This window comes from Cnephaeus nilssonii, assembly GCF_951640355.1.
Source record: "Cnephaeus nilssonii genome assembly, chromosome: X".
Classification (NCBI taxonomy): Eukaryota; Metazoa; Chordata; class Mammalia; order Chiroptera; family Vespertilionidae; genus Cnephaeus; species Cnephaeus nilssonii.
This window is the reverse complement of record NC_137071.1, coordinates 122,018,739-122,037,469: the sequence shown is the minus strand read 5'-3', so window position 1 is coordinate 122,037,469 and position 18,731 is coordinate 122,018,739. Positions and strand designations below refer to the sequence as shown.

At 42.9% G+C, this 18,731-nt stretch overlaps 1 pseudogene across 1 annotated transcript; it reads left to right on the top strand.

The window, feature by feature from the left end:
• Nucleotides 1-1,283: 1,283 nt before the first annotated feature.
• LOC307095438 (olfactory receptor 13H1-like) lies at nucleotides 1,284-10,061 on the top strand (annotated as a pseudogene). Its single transcript has 3 exons — nucleotides 1,284-1,292; nucleotides 8,716-9,147; nucleotides 9,607-10,061. The product of its transcript is annotated as an olfactory receptor 13H1-like (transcript).
• The last annotated feature ends 8,670 nt before the right edge of the window (nucleotides 10,062-18,731 follow it).

Here is an 18,731-nt window from a genome sequence, read left to right as displayed (position 1 = left end):
GTGGGGATTCATTTGGTCTTGCAGCCGCCCAAAACACGCCTCAGGTTTAAGATTCCCTTCATAAACTCGATTACCATAGTGGAGTAGCCAGCCTCCCTCTGGTCTTTCCCTGCCCTCCGAGTACCAAGATAGATGTTCAGTCCTGGGATCTTGCCCTGGGTCTGTGTGTCCTAACAATGGGCGAGCCATCCAGGAGACTGATGAAATGGGTCTTGGGAAAGGGGTTATAGGTGGGGGAAATCCTGAGCTGGCCATCTAATTCCATGTGGGGAGGGGTGGCCTGTATGCTAGATGCACACGGACGATTGTGTGAGTGTGGGGACACCCCCCAAAAATATCAGCCAGTCTCATGTACTTGTTTGGGAAACTATGCATTGCACATTGGGGCAAGGAAGGAAAGCACGTGGCTGCAACTCTGGGGTGGCCCCCTTTCTAGGCGATTCAGCTCCCAAATGGCCGCAAACATGACTACCAACAGTTCCCAAATTTAGAGGAGTCAGTTCCGGTGTGGGATAACTTCAAAACCCTACTGCTACAAGCAACCTCAGGATTCTCTGCCTGTCCCAAATCTCCACTCAGAGGCCAGGAAAGCTGGTCAATGAGAATGGTAGGAGGAGATGTTGGGAATATGGATGTCAGCCAGCTAATTTGAAGCATAAGTTTATGTGCAAGACGATGTCAAGCACAGCAGTCAATGAAGACCTTCCTAGGTGTGTCTGATTCCTCCCTTCACCTTCCACTATGGTGTTATCTAATGGTGAAAACTGCCTCATTACCACCACACTTTCATGCCAGGTCACATCCCAGGCCACCATGAGGAGAAATGAGAAGGGAGGGTCTTGGCATGCAAAAGCAGCTCAAGAGTACGGGAATTACCTATTTAAAGTTGACCAGCAAACATATATCTTTCCCCCGCCACTTCCTCTTTCCATGTTTCCTCTCTACACCACGAGCTCTCGGTTCTGGAATGAGCATGTATTGAGCATTCCTCTGTCTCTGCCTAGTGGCTACCCTGGGAGTCTGCAATCAGGCGCAACATTCAGTCATTGAATGAGTAAAGAGAGCAAAGGGTGCTAACATGGCTTGAGATTGAAGGCCTGTGTCCTCCAGACCTGAGTGTCTAACCCCAGGAAAGGATCTCCAAACAGGACTGACGCTGAGCACGGGTTTGAGAGAGGTTCTAAAGCATCTTCTGGCCCTAACTGGTTTGGCTCAGTGGATAGAGTGTCGGCCTCCCGCTCAGGGTACATCCTGGGTTGCAGGCTTGATCCCTGGTAGGGGGCATGCCGGAGGTAGCCCGTCAATGATTCTGTCTCATCACTGATGTTTCTATTTAATCTCGCCCTCTCCCTCCTCTCTGAAATCAACAAAAATATATTTAAAAAGCAAAGCATTTTGGTTCCCTGCTGCTCGGGCTGTTCCACAGTCTCCACTTCTACTCTCTGCAGTGCACAGGGCGAGGCCAACAGGAAGCCCTTCAAACTGAGACACAGAAATAGCAGCCCAGGAAGCCTGCTTGTCTTTTTCTTTCCTTCCGAACTTTCTCCCTCGACCATCTGGACCCTCTCTGCTTCCCCCCTGTTGAGCTTGCTGTGCACATTTCACATTGGAACAACGCTGCCAACTTGGCCTCCAGAGGGGCTACTCCCACATACGGCTCTGTCAACAGCATAACAGCCATTCTAGCCTCACTCAAACGGATACAAATTGTTTATGATCTTTCCAATCTCATGGGCAAAAACAACTCTTTGTTTTAATTTGCATTAAAAAAATATTAGCAAGGCTGAACATATTTTTCTTGGTTTATTTGCCTTTGTATTTTTTTTATGACCTCCATGTCCACATTCATAGATTTGTGGACAAAAAGGGGCCACATACTAACCCTGACAAGCTCAGGGCAGGCCTGCATGGCAGCCTTTCAAACTCAGAGACCTAAAGTAAGCACAAAGGATGTCCCGAAATGGAAATTTACCAACTAAAAGCAGTTTATGGCAGGTGGTCATGTCCTAGGCTAAAATCTTCCCTGACAAAAGTCAGTCTTTACCTTAATTAAGCCTGTCTGTTGTCTTTTTGCATCTACCTTGGAATGTCAAAGTAATTTCATTTTTATGGAGCCCTGTACCACAGCAAAGACCACAAACCCCCTCACAGCTATTGAGTTAATTGTTGACTGTTAACTATCCTGTAGCCACCGGCATAAAGCAGTATGTGTCTATCATTTTACTTTTTAGCCAATCCCAGAGGTTTCCCTGCTTTGCTTTCTCCCACCTCTCTAATCTATCACCAATGGATTTCATGTAACCCACTTATGTCCTCTTTTCATTCATTGAAATGTATAAAGCAGGGTACAGAACTACCATTTTTCCAGAGCATTTTCTCAATCCGTTGAGATTTTGCTTCCCGGCAATTGTCCAGTTTGACTCAAATAAGCTCACAAAAATTCACTACAGGTTTGATTGTTACTTACGTTGATAGATTCACAGCTTACTTTTATATTGGGTTGTTTGCTTGGTCTTGAAAAATATTTGTTAACGAAATTAGCCCCTTCAAATTGAGATGGGTATTTTTCCCATTTGCCTTTTGCCACACATACATTTTATTTTTCAATTTTTTTATTAAGGTATTATATGTGTACATATCTTACCATTGCCCCCCCCACCCCACTCCCATATATGCCCTCACCCCCCAGAGTTTTGCATCCATTGGTTATGCTTATATGCATGCATACAAGTCCTTTGATTGATCTCTTATCTCCCCCACCTCTCCCTAACCTTCCCCCTGTAATTTGACAGACTGTTTGATGCTTTACTGCCTCTGTATCTATCTTTTTGTTCAAGTTTATAATGTTCTTTATTATCCATAAATGAGTGATTATGTAGCCATTTTATTGTTTTTCTCCTCTGGGGTTTCTGAGCTCAAACTAATTTTAACACTCTCAGATAGAAGATATCCACCCGTGTGTTTTTCTAGTTCTTTTAATGTTTAATTTTTCTGTGTTTATTCTTGGAGCCATCTGGTATTTATTTTGAAGTAAGCAGTGAGATAGGGATCCACCTTTGTGTGCACGTGCATGGAAAGCCAATTGTTTAAAGTGTCGTTTATTGGTGTTGGGAAAATTGGAAAGCCACAGAAGAATGAAACTAGACTGTTCTTTAACAACATACACAAAAATTAACTTGAAATAAAGAGCCTATATAATCAAGAGATAATATGCAAACTGACCCTCACTCTGTCATGAGGTCACAAGATGGCTGTGCCCACTGAGGAGGCAGAATTCCCGTAACACAAGATGGCTGCGCCCACAGCTGAGGCGGGGTTCCTGTAACAAGCGATCAGCAGGGACCTAAGGCTGTGTGGCGCTGGGTCGGGGTGGGGGACCTGAGGCTGTGACCCCCCGCCTGGTGGGGCTTGATGGGGAACCCCAGACCACGCCCCCCACCCTGGGCCAGGGGACCTGAGGCTGCGCCCCCTGCCATGGCACCAGGCTGGGACCTGAGGGTGCGCTGGGGGACCTGAAGCTTCACCCCCTGCCCAGTGGGGCTTGACTGGGGACCTGAGGCTGCGCTCCCCCACCCGGCAGGCCTTGACGGGGATGGGGCAGGCTGGGTATGGATCTCGCCCAATGGGGGTGGGGACAGCTGGGTCTGGGTCTCACGCTATTTTGAGGTGCACGTGGGTGGGTGGGGACTTGACTCTGGGTCCTGCTGTGTGCCCCAGACTCTGACAGGAGTCAGGAGTCAGCTTTGGACAACGAGTGCAGAAGTCCCAGATGTTGGGCTGTGAGGTTGCAGCATGAACTTGTTATTTGTTGTCACTCTTTGGCACAAAGGGTCAATCTGTTTGTTCCATCAAGGCCACATTTATAATTGAGGCTGCCCGTAGAGGCTACTCACAACTTCAGTAATGTGGTTGGCATACACCTCTAATTATTTTCCCTGAGGTTTTTCTCGCCAAAATCATTTTGTATTTTCTAAGACTCTCTCTCTCTCTCTCTCTCTCTCTCTCTCTCTCTCTCTCTCTCTCTGTCTCTGATTAATAAGGGCAAGAGAGTTAACCCCCAAGTAAGCTCTCTCCTCCCCAGCTTGACTGTGGATTAGAAAATTGGGATTATTTTCCTGAGTTACATTGTAAACCACATGACACTGGGAGGTGTCTCTCTCTTCCTAGAGTGTTGGCCTTTTTGTGTCCTTAGCAAAAAGACTGGACTTTATTTTTTAAAAAAATATATTTTATTGATTTTTTTACAGAGAGGAAGGGAGAGGAATAGAGAGTTAGAAACATCGATGAGAGAGAATCATCGATCAGCTGCCTCCTACAAACCCCCCACTAGGGATGCGCCCGCAACCAAGGTACATGCCCTTGACCAGAATCGAACCTGGGACCCTTCAATCCGCAGGCCGACGCTCTATCCACTGAACCAAACCGGTTTCGGCTGGACTTTCTTATTTTAAAATATTTTTAAACTTGATTTCACAGAGGAAGGGATGGGGAGTGAGAGATAGAAACATCAATGATGAGAGAGAATCATCGATTGGCTGCCTCCTGCACACCCCCCACTGGGGATCGAACCTGCAACCTGGGCATGTGCCCGGACCAGGAACTGAACTGTGACCTCCTGGTTCATAAATCTATGCATAACCACTGAGCAACGCTGGCTGGGCAGAAGGCTGGACTTTCTTATTACCTATCCTGACATCACTGCAATCCTGAATTGTGGGCAATGGATAGAAGCTGAAGGCTGTAGGGTAACTGAGGACTCTAAAGTCCTTGGCAAGCTTGTGCCTAGAGGGATGTCCTTTGCACCTGTCCCAGGTGGACCTCAGAATCTGGGGACCAACTAGTCAGGAAATGTTGATAGTTATAAAAAAGAAGTGACATTTAGCCTACACCCTGGGGAAAGAAGAAGTATTCACCTCTGCTCACATGTTCATTCACATTGCCTACTTTTCAGAAGTACAAGGGAATTACCTACCAGGCACCCAGTGCCTGAAAAAGTTACCAGGGAATAATCCATTGACTATTGGTATGTACAGCCCTTAGATCCTTAAGGTTATTTTATTTTAATGCCTTACTATAGAGCCCTTCAAGTCACTAATGATTAGGGCTGCTGGCCTCTGTGTGAAGCAAAGCACTCACTGAGCAGTGACCATAATTTTTTCCATCTTCCAGCTGAAATAGAAGTCAACATTTTAGGTAAGTGAAAACATCATGGTTGAAATCAGGCAAACATGTTATGACTTGACAAGAGAAGGGTTACAAAAATACCATTATGTTCATACCAAAGCAAATCTCAAGAAAACAAAATTTGGCTCAAAGTGAGAGCAGAAAGGGACCCTCTTTTTCATTTTCTCCACCATCATCACTGAGAATTTGGCCCTTTTAGTCAAGGAGGCCTGGCTACTGAGCTGGGAGAAGCCTGGCTGATTTGAGCCAGCTGCTCAGCCCCTCTCACAGATACAATTTAGTCATGATTCCATCCTATGCCTGGGGGGTTGGAATGCCATGTTTAGAAATACATGCCACCTATGGAGTTCTCATGGAACATACCAGGGTCTTTTCCTTGGGGGTGATGTTGCCAAATGTCTCAATGATACAGGATATGTTTGAGTGAAGAGGCTACTTTCTTTAGTCCTCCAGATGGAGTCCCCACAACAGAAGATTCAGTGTGCTCACACAAGCACAACTGCATAAGGTTGGAGTTGGCCTGATGGCAATACGAAGTGACCACCTAGCCCGGCCAGTGTGGCTCAGTGGTTGAGTGTCAACCTATGAACCAGGAGGTCACAGTTCGATTCCCAGACAGGGCACATGCATGCCCTGGTTGTGGGCTCGATCCCCAGTGTGGGACGTGCAGGAGGCAGCCAGTCAATGATTCTCTCTCATCACTGATGTTTCTCTCTCTCCCTCTCCCTTCCTCTCCGAAATCACTAAAAATATATTAAAAGAAAAGAAGTGACCACCTTCTAAAATGACTAGCCTGTTTTGTGCCTTACGACATGGCAGCACCATCTTCCCTAGGCGCTTGCTGTGAAACAAGCCCCATCAGTGGCTTTTGAAAGGTTGTGTGGTCCTAGTGCCTGTTCTTCAAGTCCATATGCGCACACCGCTGAGGGTAAATAAAGCCTTTTCAAGGAAAATGCAGGCAGGGATAGTTTAAAATTGTGAATATTTACAATAAACCAGAAATAAAACCTTTACAACTATCTAAACTTATGAAAAATTTCAAATACTAATTTTAAAATGTGTATGTGTGTGTGTGTGTGTGTGTGTGTGTGTGTGTGTGTGTGTGACATAGTTTCACAAAACTCTTGGAGGGAAGTAAGCAAAACTATTTGAAGTCTATTGAGGTTGTAGATAGAACCTTGGCCTTCAGCTCTCTCACTTTTCCCCTCTGAGAGTGGAGCACAGCAAATGGAAGACAGTTCATCCCAGAGTGCCTCCCTCCTCTGTGAGTTCCTCACTGCTGGATCCAAGGGGCAAAGATGGAAACTGCTTCTAGGACCTTTCACTATTTTTAGTATCCAATGCCATAAAAGCTTCAATGTGGGAAATGAAACTGAGAAATGTGAAAAGCTGGAGTCACATGACAGAAATGTGGCTTAACAGCCCTGGGGAACAGCAAGGAGGGCTCATTTCCTTTACAAAACCTGGCTGTCTGAAGACTTGGGTACAGAAGAGGGGTAGGGGGGCAGGCTGGTTTCTCTAGGACTAAGGTGAATACTCTTCTCTCTCATTCTGACTTTGGGACCCTACAATTATTAAACATCTGAAAAGTTGTCTATGTCTGTTTCTTCTCTCATTTTTGCTTCGGGACAAAAGTTGAAAGCCACCAGGAAATGAGCAAGCTGTACTTGAAGCCAGTGGTTCTCAAATTTTAGAGGCACCAGAACACCCCCCCTCCCCGCAGGTCTCTTCTCCCCAATTGCTAGGCTCTACCCTTAGAGTTTCTGACTCAGTAGGCCTGGGGTGAGACGCAAGAGTCTGAACCTCTACCAAGTCCCAGAAGATGCTGATACTCCTGGTCCACAGACCCGACGTAGAGAAGTTGTGCTCTAACCACATGCATCTGTCTGTGGTAACTGAGTTGAGCTAGTTATGAATCGAGTTAGTTCTTTCAACTTTGGTGCCTCCCTCTGTCTACCCCTCCTCATCCGAACTTGAGATGGTCAGATTTTCTCACTCTGTGGATGGTCAGCAGAGACTGATGTATTGGCCTTTGTTTCTTCTCTCTTCCCTCCTCATCTCTGACTTGCTGTAGAAGGAACTGACTGGCTAGTTCTCACACATTCTTAATATCTTTGCTGAGATGTCACTTCTTCCCTGATCAGAATTGGGAAGAAGCAGTCAAAAGCACCCTTCCTGGGTGTTTTGTAGGACCTGGAACCTCCCCAATATGCTACATATAAAATTGTATTATAATAACTAGCCTGCTTCCTTCTCTGTCACTCCCATCAGATAGGGAACCCCTTGAGCGCAGAGACTGTGTCCAGGAGGTTGTTAGTAGTAAGTCTTGGTGTAAGGTGGTAAATTCCTGGACTCTAAAGACATCAGGATAAAGAAGAATGAATAGATATGAGAGATATTGTAAAGGAATATTCTTCTCAATGCCCACTCCACAACAGGTATCTGTAAATGCTTATTCAATTAAATGGACATGTTAACAGAGCTTTTTGACTGATGATATATGAAGGGTAAGTTGAAGAAGGGATCTAACATTTGGTGAGCACCTAATATGTGCCAGACACTAATAAATAGCAAAGTTGAAAATGGCATTGACTGAGAGGGGAGTAGGGCATATGAATGAGCTTGACATTGGTGAAGTGGTATTTAAGGTGATGGCAAATGCCCGGATGGAGGCACACATCTGGAGATTTATTGATTATACATTACAGTACAGTAGTTAGGAGCACAGTCAAAAGCACAGACATGAGAGTCAGACACATGCCTGTAGTCACACCAAGATCACAGATCTCATCATTCGAGTGCAAGGGAGGTCAGTCTAGACATTGCCAACCAAAGAGAATACTTGCAACCAAGTCCAGACAGCACTGGCCAGGCCTGCTAGTCCCACCCACCTGTTCACATGTACCTAAGAATCAGAAAGAAACAAAGAGGCACCCAGCAGGGCAGTACGTAGGGTCCCTCCCTTGGGTACGCCCTGACCGTCCAACCTTCACTTTCTCCTTTCTCTCTTCTCTACCCTGAAGAGTAATAATTTGCTGGTTGAAGATGTGGGAGAAAACCATTGCAGGCCTTTCAGACCCAGCCTTGGGGTGGGAAGGGGCACAAGATCTTGAGTGGTGAGCTCGAGTGAGTAAAACAAAATTGGCCCAAGGACCTTTCCCTGTGCCACCACACTGTCATCCTTCTGCCCTTGAATGACGAGGCAGTTGCTTTCCACCTGTGGTCAGGTACCATTTAGCTTGAAGGGAAATCTCATTGGAGGCTTGGTGGATCCTCTGCTCTCTCTTCCTCAAATATTGTGTTCACACAAGTCCAGGGATTCTAATCCTTTTTGCTAGAGGACTACCTTTTTATGTTCCCAGCAGAGGAATGCAGGGATGGGGGTGGGCTGCTAAAGCTGCTGGTGGCTCAAAGACTGAAAACCTCAGAACATGTGTCAAGGGCTGGTGCAGTTTAATCAACCTGATGGTATAATCAATGCATTCCTTGTTAACAAAGATCTGATTGGTTTGCTTTTTCTCCCACCTGAAGTTGAGGACAGAGAAAATAAATTACCAGGAGATTACAAACCACACCAAAGTGAATGAATTCATTCTTGTGGGACTGTCCAAACACCCCACATCCCAGAGTGTTCTCTTCTGGGCACTGATGTTTCTCTACATAGTAACTTTGGTAGGAAACTGCATGATCATTTTTTCCTGATAGGAGTCAATTCTCAGCTCCATAACTTGTCTTTGTTGGATCTCCTCTTTTCCACCAGTGCGGTGCCACTGACCATGGCGAACTCTCTGCAGAACTTTCCCACCATCTCTTCCAGTTCTTGTTTGGCCCAGCTCACCATCCAAGCCTTCTTGGCACTGGCTGAGTGTTTCCTTCTTGCCATTACGGCTTATGACAGATTTGAGACTATCTCAGACCCACTTAGGTACAACTGGGTCATGCCTTCTAAAGTATGCCTTTTTAAAAAAAATATATTTTATTGATTTTTTACAGAGAGGAAGGGAGAAGGATAGAGAGTTAGAAACATCGATGAGAGAGAAACATCGATCAGCTGCCTCCTGCACACCCCCCCACTGGGGATGTGCCCACAACCCATACATTCCCTTTTCCGGAATCGAACCCAGGACCCCCCAGTCCAAAGGCCGACGCTCTATCCACTGAGTCAAACTAGTTAGGGCTATGTCTTTTTTTAAAAGTCTCACCTGAGGATATTTTTCCATTGATTTTTTTTTTTTTAGAGAGAGTGGAAGAGAGAGGGAAAGGCAGAGAGAAATACTGATGTGAGAGAAACACATGGATTTGCCCTTGACTAGAATAGAGGTATGTGTCCTGACCAGAATAGAACCTGGGACCCTTCGGTCCCCAGGACAATGTACTCTATCCACTGAACCAAACCATCTAGGGATCAAGAATGCCTCTTAGTGGTTTTGTTTGTATGGGTGACAGCCTTTCTGCTAACTGCTATGCCCAATCTGCTCTTTCCCATAAGTTTCTGCAGGCATAATTCTGTAAATCACTTCTCCAGTGAAGTTCAAGCCATCTTTAAATTTCCCTAGAGGTTATGGTGATGGTGTTCACTGTCATTTCAATGCCGGTGCCTTTCGTTTTCATCCTTATCTCTTACCTTTGTATTCTCAGGGATGTCTTAAGATTCCTTTTCCACATGTGGCTCTCAACTGGTTATGTTCAACACTTACTTTAGGACATTAATATATATTTATATGAGACCTCAGACCAAATAGTCTCAAGATGGATGCAAAATTGTCTCTATAGTTTATGCAGCAGTGACTCTAATGCTAACTCCCCTCGCCTACACCATGAGAAATAAGGATGTGAAAGCTGCTTTCAGGACAGTAAATTGTGGGGCCAAGTCCTGATTCCTCGATCACACAACAGCACCGGGGCTTTAGCCACCCTGGCAACTTTGCATTTGTGATTGACACTTCTGAAATGGGAAACGTTTTTGCAAAGCATCTGAATAATGGAAGAAATCATGTGAGAACAGAGATTTGATGGCAAACAAAATATACAACTACAGCATGTCACATGCATCTAAAATAAAAATAAAATGCAAGTTACACATGAGGAGCAATGTTTGCAATATACATAACAGAAATCATCAATAGTCTTTATAGATAAAACCTCTTGAAAGTCATTAAGAAAGAAGGTCAATATTCCATTAAGAAAATGGCCAAAGGACACAAACATGCAATTCAGGAAAGAAAAATGAAACATTCACACTTAAGCAACAACAAAAATATCGCCTTTCATTGATCATATCAACAAAAAGGGGGGCGTACAGTGTTGGTGAGAGTTTGGGGAAATGCATGCAGGGCATATAAATTGGCACAAACTTTCAGAGGGCAGTTTTGATAGCTGTAAACAGCAAACATTTGGGTGGCCCGTTTAGTTGGGGAGGTGGCTCTCAGCTGGAAGGGGCTTTGCCCGCTGCATGCACTGCTCTGAGAGCGCTGGGAGGGCTGTCAAGCCGGACGGCTCTGAAAATACCCACACATGAACAAGATATCGATCTCCACTTTCAGCAGACTCCCACTGCCCACACGAGGAGCTTTCCCCTGCACCCTTCCCAACATTAGGAGAGCTATCACAGTGGGGAAGGTAGGAACCACGAAACTTCACTCTGCCCACCTCGATCAAGACAATGAATCAAAGACAATCAAGTATGACCATCTGAAGGAGGAGGAAAACATCCAAACTTTGTTTATGGATTGTTTGGCTCCGTGTCTGGGTACAAGCACAGAGCGGATGGCAGCTGCATTCTAGTCACACCCCAGGTGACCCTTAAGAAACAGTAGGGCCTGACTGGCGTGGCTCAGTGGATGAGCGCCAATCTATGAATCTGAAGGTCACAATTTGATTCCCAGTCATGGCACATGCCCAGGTTGCGGGCTTAATCTCCAGTGTGGTTCCTTGATCAATGATTCTCTCTCATCATTGATGTTTCTCTCTCCCTCTCCCTCTCCCTTCCTCTCTGAAATCAATAAAAATATTTTAAACAAAAAGAAACAGTGGAAAGGGAAGATCTTACTAAAGGGCAGAACTATGAGTGGTACACCTCATCATTCACTTTGTGGGGAAGGAGAAATAGCTCTGGGTAGGAATACCTATCTATCTATCTACCTATCTCAGTTGAATGATAGCCTCCCCCCCCCCCCTCCCCATAAAGGATAATGTTCCCGAACCTGTGACTAGGTCCTTACTTGGAAATAGGGTCTTTGTCAATGTAATTCAAGTAAAGAGGTTGAGATGGGATCATCCTGGATTAGCCAGGTGGGCCCTAAATCCAGTAAGTGTCCTTATAAGAGATAGAAGAGGAGAAGCCATGTGAAGGTGGAGGCAGAGATTCAAGTTATTCAGCTACAAGCCAGGGGATTCCTGGGGCCACCAGAAGTTGGAAGGAGCAAGCAAGAGTCCTCCCCAGAGCTTCTGGAGGGAGCATGGCCCTGCAGGCACCTTGATTTCAGACTTCCAGAAATAGGAGAGGATGAATTTCTGTTGTTTCAAGCCACTCAGTTTGTGGTAATATGTAATAACAACTCTGAAATATATATTACAGGTACATATATAAATAAAACACAGATATCTGTATATGTATCTATAATAATAAAAGCATAATATGCTAATTAGACTGGACAGGCAAACGGCCTTCCGGATGTCCTTCCAGATGAAGCCACAGTGGTGAGGACCAAGGCAGAGGCAGTTAGGGGCAATCAGGCAGGCAGGAGAGCAATTAGGGGTGATCAGGCGGGCAGGCAGAGTGGTTAGGGGCGATCAGGCAAGCAGAGGGGTTAGGGGAGATCAGGCAAGCAGGCAGAGTGGTTATGGGTGATGAGACAGGCAGGCAGAGTGGTTAGGGGTGATCAGGCAGGTAGGTAGGTGAGCGGTTAGGAGCCAGTGGTCCCGGAAAGCAGGAGGGTGCAGGCCAGGGTGAGGGACTCTCCTGCCCCCGTGCACAAATTTTGTGCACCGGGACTCCAGTATATATATAACATGTTATATATTAATATTATATTAACACATAAATTTAGATAGATAGATAGATAGATAGATAGATAGATAGACAGATAGATAGAGCGAGCCTAATGTCTTGGTCATTTGGTTAGGAACCTGAAGAGAAAGGACTGGAATATTCAGGACCAGGAAGAGGTCTAGAGGGGAGGCTTGTGGATGGATAGCTGGTAGTGGGCATGAAGCATGAAGATTCTTGAACTATGAGCCACTACTGAGCAGAAAGCATCCACCAAGACAAATTGACTTGGCCAGTTCATATTAGCCATCCTTTGTCATGAGCAACCCCAAACTGTCCTGGTGGGCCCATGCTTCAGTGTTCCCGGAAGCCCAAATGGAGGCTCAAGAGTAAAGACTTACCAAGGCTGAACCATCTACTGCTCCCACTTACCAAGGCTGAACCATCTACTGCTGCCTCTGGGTGTCCAACTTGCCAGCAACAGGGACCAATGCTGAGCCCCTGATGAAACACTGTTGCTTGAAGATACTGGGCCCTTTCCATCCAGAAATGGCAGGCTGTGTGTCCTTAGTGGAATAGATGTGATAAATAATTCATTAGGTCATCTGGCCGACCTGGCTCAGTAGTTGAGCATCAACCTATGAACCAGGAGGTCACAGTTCAAATACTGGTTAGGGCACATGCCCGGGCTGCGGGCTCAATCCCCAGTGGGGGGTGTGCAGGAGGCAGCTGATCAATGATTCTCTATCATCATTGATGTTTCTATCTCTCTCTCCTTCTCCATTCTGCTCTGACATAAATAAAGATATATTTTAAAAATAATAATCCATTAGATCTACATGTGATGTTATAAGACAATCTCTAAGGTATATTGTGTAAAAAGCAAGGTGCAGCACAGTGAATATCATCTGCTAAGTTCTTGCTGCTGCAAAACAAAAGAGGGATGTCTGTTCCTACATGCTTCTATCTGCATGTAATTGCTTTGGAAGGATATATAAAAATCTGGTTAATGATCTAGGGAGGAGGATTAGAAGTTAAGTTTAAGAGGGAGAGGCAATGGAAGACAGAGGCATTTGAATGGGAAAGAGAGGAAGGGATGTATGTAAGGGGTGAAGGGCTGTTGGAGATGGGAAATTCTACCACTGGAAGGCCCTATAGAAACCCAGGAAGGGGCCACTCCTCTGATGTCAGGGCACCTTGCTCCAGTAAGCTGGGAACCAGTAGGTTCAGGGGGAAATATGACAAACAACTGGCATTTTCACCCCACTCCACCCCTTGTTGTCTCCCAGCCAGCGTTAGATGTTTGGTGTGTGCCCTTCTATAACTTTAAAAAATATGTTTGCTGCCCTGGCTGGTTTCACTCAGTGGGTAGAGCGATGGCTCTCTGATGAAAGACTGGTGTGTTTGATTCCCGGTCAAGGGCATGTTTCTCAGTTGTGGGTTCAATCTCTGGCCCCAGTTGGGGCATGTGTGGGAAGCAACCAATCAATGTGTTCTCTCTCTCTCTCTCTCTCTCTCTCTCTCTCTCTCTCTCTCTCTCTCTCACTTTCCTCCCTCACACTCTGTCTGAAAATCAATGGGGAAAATATCCTCAGGTGTGAATGAAAAAAAATAATGTTTGCTTACATATATGTATCCACAAACAGCATACAGGACTTGTGTGTGGGGGGGGTTTCATTTACAAATTGTAGCTTACTGTCTCATTTTGAGCCTTCCTTTACAGTCATCACAACGAGATAGGCAGGTTTACGCCCTAGGCCCAGCTGGCAGAAAGCCAGGAACCCGTTAATTGCCCCAGTGCTTTCCTCTCTTACAGCCAATTAGCTGCTAGACTGAAGGACACTGCTGTCTGGGAGCTGTGGACCAAAATTGTGTTCCCTTCACTCACACATTCAAGCTAACAGGAAAGACTGTCCCTTTGGTAACCTTCCCTCATCTAAATGCTAAAAAAACACACCCTTGGGTGGAGATTTAACATGCTAATGAGACATGCAATCCATGAAGAAGCATGTAGTTTCACTGCACAAGCGCCTAAGAGCTCCCACCTCTGCATACTTAGATGTCATCTTTCCCACCTCAACTTCTTTAAAACTGTTCCCCTGGCTTTTGATCGGAGAGGGGCAGCCATTTTTTCTCCCTTCCGACACTGTTTCCCTGCGACTGCACATGAGCTTTGTAATAAATCTCTTGCCTGAGTACTTTGTGTGTGTGTGTGTGTGTGTGTGTGTGTGTGTGTGTGTGTGTGTGTGTTGAGCTCTCTTGATTTCAATCTTGGGAGTTCCCAAGAACCCCAGACACCGGTAACAACAATGTGCTTGAAATCTAGTTAGTTACACAGCCTCATTCATTCCTTGTCACTGCTGCATTTTAATCTACTGGATGAATATGCCCCATTGTATTCATCCATTTCCTTATTGATGGGACTTGAGATTGTTCCTAATTTTTCCTATCACCAGCCTCCTTGGGCATGTGTCCTTATACACATCATTTACGTGCGTATCTCTAGGACCGTGGTCGGCAAACTGCGGCTCTCGAGCCATATGCGGCTCTTTGGCCCCTTGAGTGTGGCTCTTCCACAAAATACCACGGCCTGGGCGAGTCTATGTTGAAGAAGTGGCGTTAGAAGAAGTTTAAGTTTAAAAAGTTTGGCTCTCAAAAGAAATTTCAATCGTTGTACTGTTGATATTTGGCTCTGTTGACTAATGAGTTTGCCGACCACTGCTCTAGGAGATGTATCAGTAATGGGTGTGCTAGGTCACAGATAGATCAGCATTTAAAAAAAAGAATTTTATTGATTTAAAAGAGGAAGGGAGTGTGGGGGAGAGAGAGAGAGAGAGAGAGAGAGAGAGAGAGAGAGAGAGAGAGAGAAACATCAGTGATGAGAGAGAATCATTGGTCGGCTGCCTCCTGCACACCCAACACTGGGGATCGAGCCCACAACCCGGGCATGTGCCCTGATCGGGAATCGAACCGTGACCTCCTGGTTCATAGGTTGACACAACCACTGAGCCTTGCCGGCTGGGCCAGAATTGGCATCTGAAGTTGTAATATACTCAGTTCAAGCCAATGCCTTGATCCAACCCTTCTGCTGATATGATTCACAAGCTAAATGACCCTGGGCAAGCAGCAGCCCCTCTCTGTGGCTGTTTTCTCACCTATACATGGACATAACAGTACATACTTCAATCATAGGACTGTTTCAGGGCTTAGTTAATATTTATCTACAGCATATAGAAGAGTGCCAGGAACCTGAGCTAATGTTGTATAATTTGATGCATAATTTCATAGATTCTGCCCCATTACTTTGCCAACTGCCTGTCCCACTTCACATGCCCATCAACCTTGGGAAGTTTTGCAAGTTGGGTGAGGGAAAAATGATTTGTCATTTTAGTTTACATCTCCTGATGATCAATGGCGAGCATTGGAGTTCTCTCCCTTTCGATTTAACTCAGGGCTCCATAAACTATGGCCTCTGGCCTGAATGTAGCCAGCCAGTAAATTGTATTAGAGCAGATTAGTCTACATACTGGCCAGGGCAGTTTTCCTGTGTTAACCTACACATAAAAGGCCTTTCAAAGTGAGAGGCAAATAACATTTATTTGAGGCCAAAAGAATAGCTATTCAGGAAAGCACTGATTCAGGCAAATAGTGTTCCAATTAGGAGTCAAGGGGAGAGGGTCTTTCTGAGAAAGGCCGGGTAATAATTTCTATTGGTGCGGATAAGAAAACATAGTGATGTTTATGCTTAATGATGTTTTAAATTTTCAGTCCAGTAGTCATAATACCTGCTTTCTTGTTATCTTTGCAAACAGTTCTTTGGGACATAAGGTTGCCCTAGGCCCAGCCCAAAGCTAATTTTTGCCCGGTTTTGATATTCTAAAGGTTTGAGGCAAAAGACAGGCAAGGAGACTCCATTTTATTATTTTATTTATTTTATTTTATTAATTAATTTATTTAATTTTATTAAGTTAATTTATTATTTTATTTTATTATTTTATTTTATTATTTATTTTATTTTACTTATTTTATTTTATTTATGTTATTTTTATTTTTTATATTTTTATTTTATTATTTTTTAAATTTTATTTTATATTTTATTTTATTTATTTTATTATTTTATTTAATTTTTAATTTTTTAAAATTTCTTTATTGATCAAGGTATCACATATTTGTCCTCATCCCCCCATTCCCATCCCACCCCCCCCTCCCCACACATGCCCCCACCCCCCTGTTGTCCTTAACCGCTGGTTAGGCTCATATGCTTGCACACAAGTCTTTTGGTTGATCTCTCCCCTTTACCCCCACCCTCCCCTACCCTCCCTCTGAGGCCCGACAGTCTGATCCATGCCTCCTTGTTTCTGGGTCTGTTCTTGTTCATCAGTCTATGTTGTTCATTATTTCCCCTAGATGAGTGAGATCATGTGCTATTAGAAATACACTTATAAGAACCAAAAATGAGATAAGCAATAATGGTTATGGTGACAGGCAAATGAATCAGTCTGTAGTCAGTTTCTTTCTGGGTCAACAGTTCTTTTGAGACCCAATTTCAATGTCCAACAGTTTCTTATGTGTACATGCTAGCACTGACATTTCAGTTCTGGATGGTGGACAAATGGTGGTAATGCAGGTCCAACCCTCTCTGGTTTGGTCCTGGGCAACCTGCAGTGACGCACAGCTGCTGACTGCTAGTATGGCAAGGCGTCGTCAGCGTCTTCCATCTCTGGACTGTTTCTCTTCTGTCTTCATGGCTGGAGTAGTCCTGTCGATTCCTCTCTGTTGCTGGAATCCACATGGTCTCGGAGTTGTTTTCTGAAAATATACAAACATATTCTCGACCAAAAGTTAATAAAGGAATATTTTCTATAAATTTGACTTGGAATTCTATTTCATTTTTTGCCCAAATGATTTTCCTCTGGCTTGTTTTGACACCTTGTGTGTTTTTCATGGGTGTCTTGCTTTTAGCCTTACAATTAATTTTTTTATTATATTATTTTTAAAATTTTATTTTATATTTTATTTATTTTATTTTATTATTTATTTTATTTTATCTTATCTTTCTATTTTATTTATTTATTTTATTTTATTTATTTTATTATATTATTTTATTATTTATTTTATTTTATTTATGTTATTTTTATTTTTTATATTTTTCTTTTATTATTTTACTATATTTATTTTATTTTATCTTATCTTATCTTTTTATTTTATTTTATTTTATATTTTATTATATTATATTTATTTTATTATATTATTTTATTATTTTATTTATGTTATTTTTATTTTTTATATTTTTATTTTATTATTTTTTAAATTTATTTTATATTTTATTTTATTATTTATTTATTTTATTTTATCTTATCTCTCTATTTTATTTATTTATTTTATTATATTATTTTATTTTATTATTTATTTTATTTTATTTTACTTATTTTATTTTATTTATGTTATTTTTATTTTTTATATTTTTATTTTATTTTATTCATTTTATTTTATTTTATTCATTTTATTTTATTTTATTATTTAATTTTATTATTTTACTTTATTTTATTTTATCTTATCTTTTTATTTTTATTTTATTACTTTATTTTATTTATTATTTTATTGAATTATTTTATTATTTACTAGAGGCCCTTTGAACGAAGAATCGTGCAATAGACCTTCCTTCACCTGGCTACTGGCACCAGTTTTCCTTCCGCCTTCTTTCAGGGTGGGGGCTTGGACCCCAGTGGCAGCGGCAGCGTGGGGCGGGAGCTGCTGGGCCCCATGCCACCATCTGCGATTGAGGCGCCGCCACGGCCCAGGCCCCTCAGTGATAGGAGGGACCCGGGCACCGCCGCTGCTGCTCCGACTGCGACTTTTGCCAGCCCAATTGGCCACCCGAGTCCCGCTGCCTGTGCCTCATGCCGGCCCCATCGGTGCCCCCTCGGCCCCATTGGTCCCCCCTCAGCAGCCGCCGATCTGGCCGTTGAGAGGCGTTGAGAGGCGTGGGGTGCGGGACTGGCAAGTTCCACTCCCCGCGCCTCTCAACGGCCGGATAGGCCACCCCGAGTCACGCCCACCAGCCTCCCGCTGACCCAATCGTGGGCGTAGCAGAGTGATGGTTATTTGCATATTACCCTTTTATTCGGTATGATTATTTATTTTATTTTTCATATTTTATTTTGTTATTTTATTTATTTTATTTTTCATTTTTCATATTTTTATTTTATTATTTTATTTTATTTATTTTACTATTTATTTTGTTTTATTATTTATTTCATTTTACTTTACTTATTTTATTTTATTTATGTTATTTTTATTTTTTATATTTTTATTTATTATTTTTTAAATTTTATATTTTATTATTTATTTTATTTATTTATTTTGTTTATTTATTTTATTTTATTATTTATTTATTATTTTATTTTATTATTCATTATATTTTATTTTATTTTTTATATTTTTATTTTATTATTTGATTTTATTCATTTTATTTTATTTTATTTTATAATTTATTTCATTATCTTATCTTATTTTATTATTTTATTTTATCTTATCTTTTTATTTTATTTTTATTTTA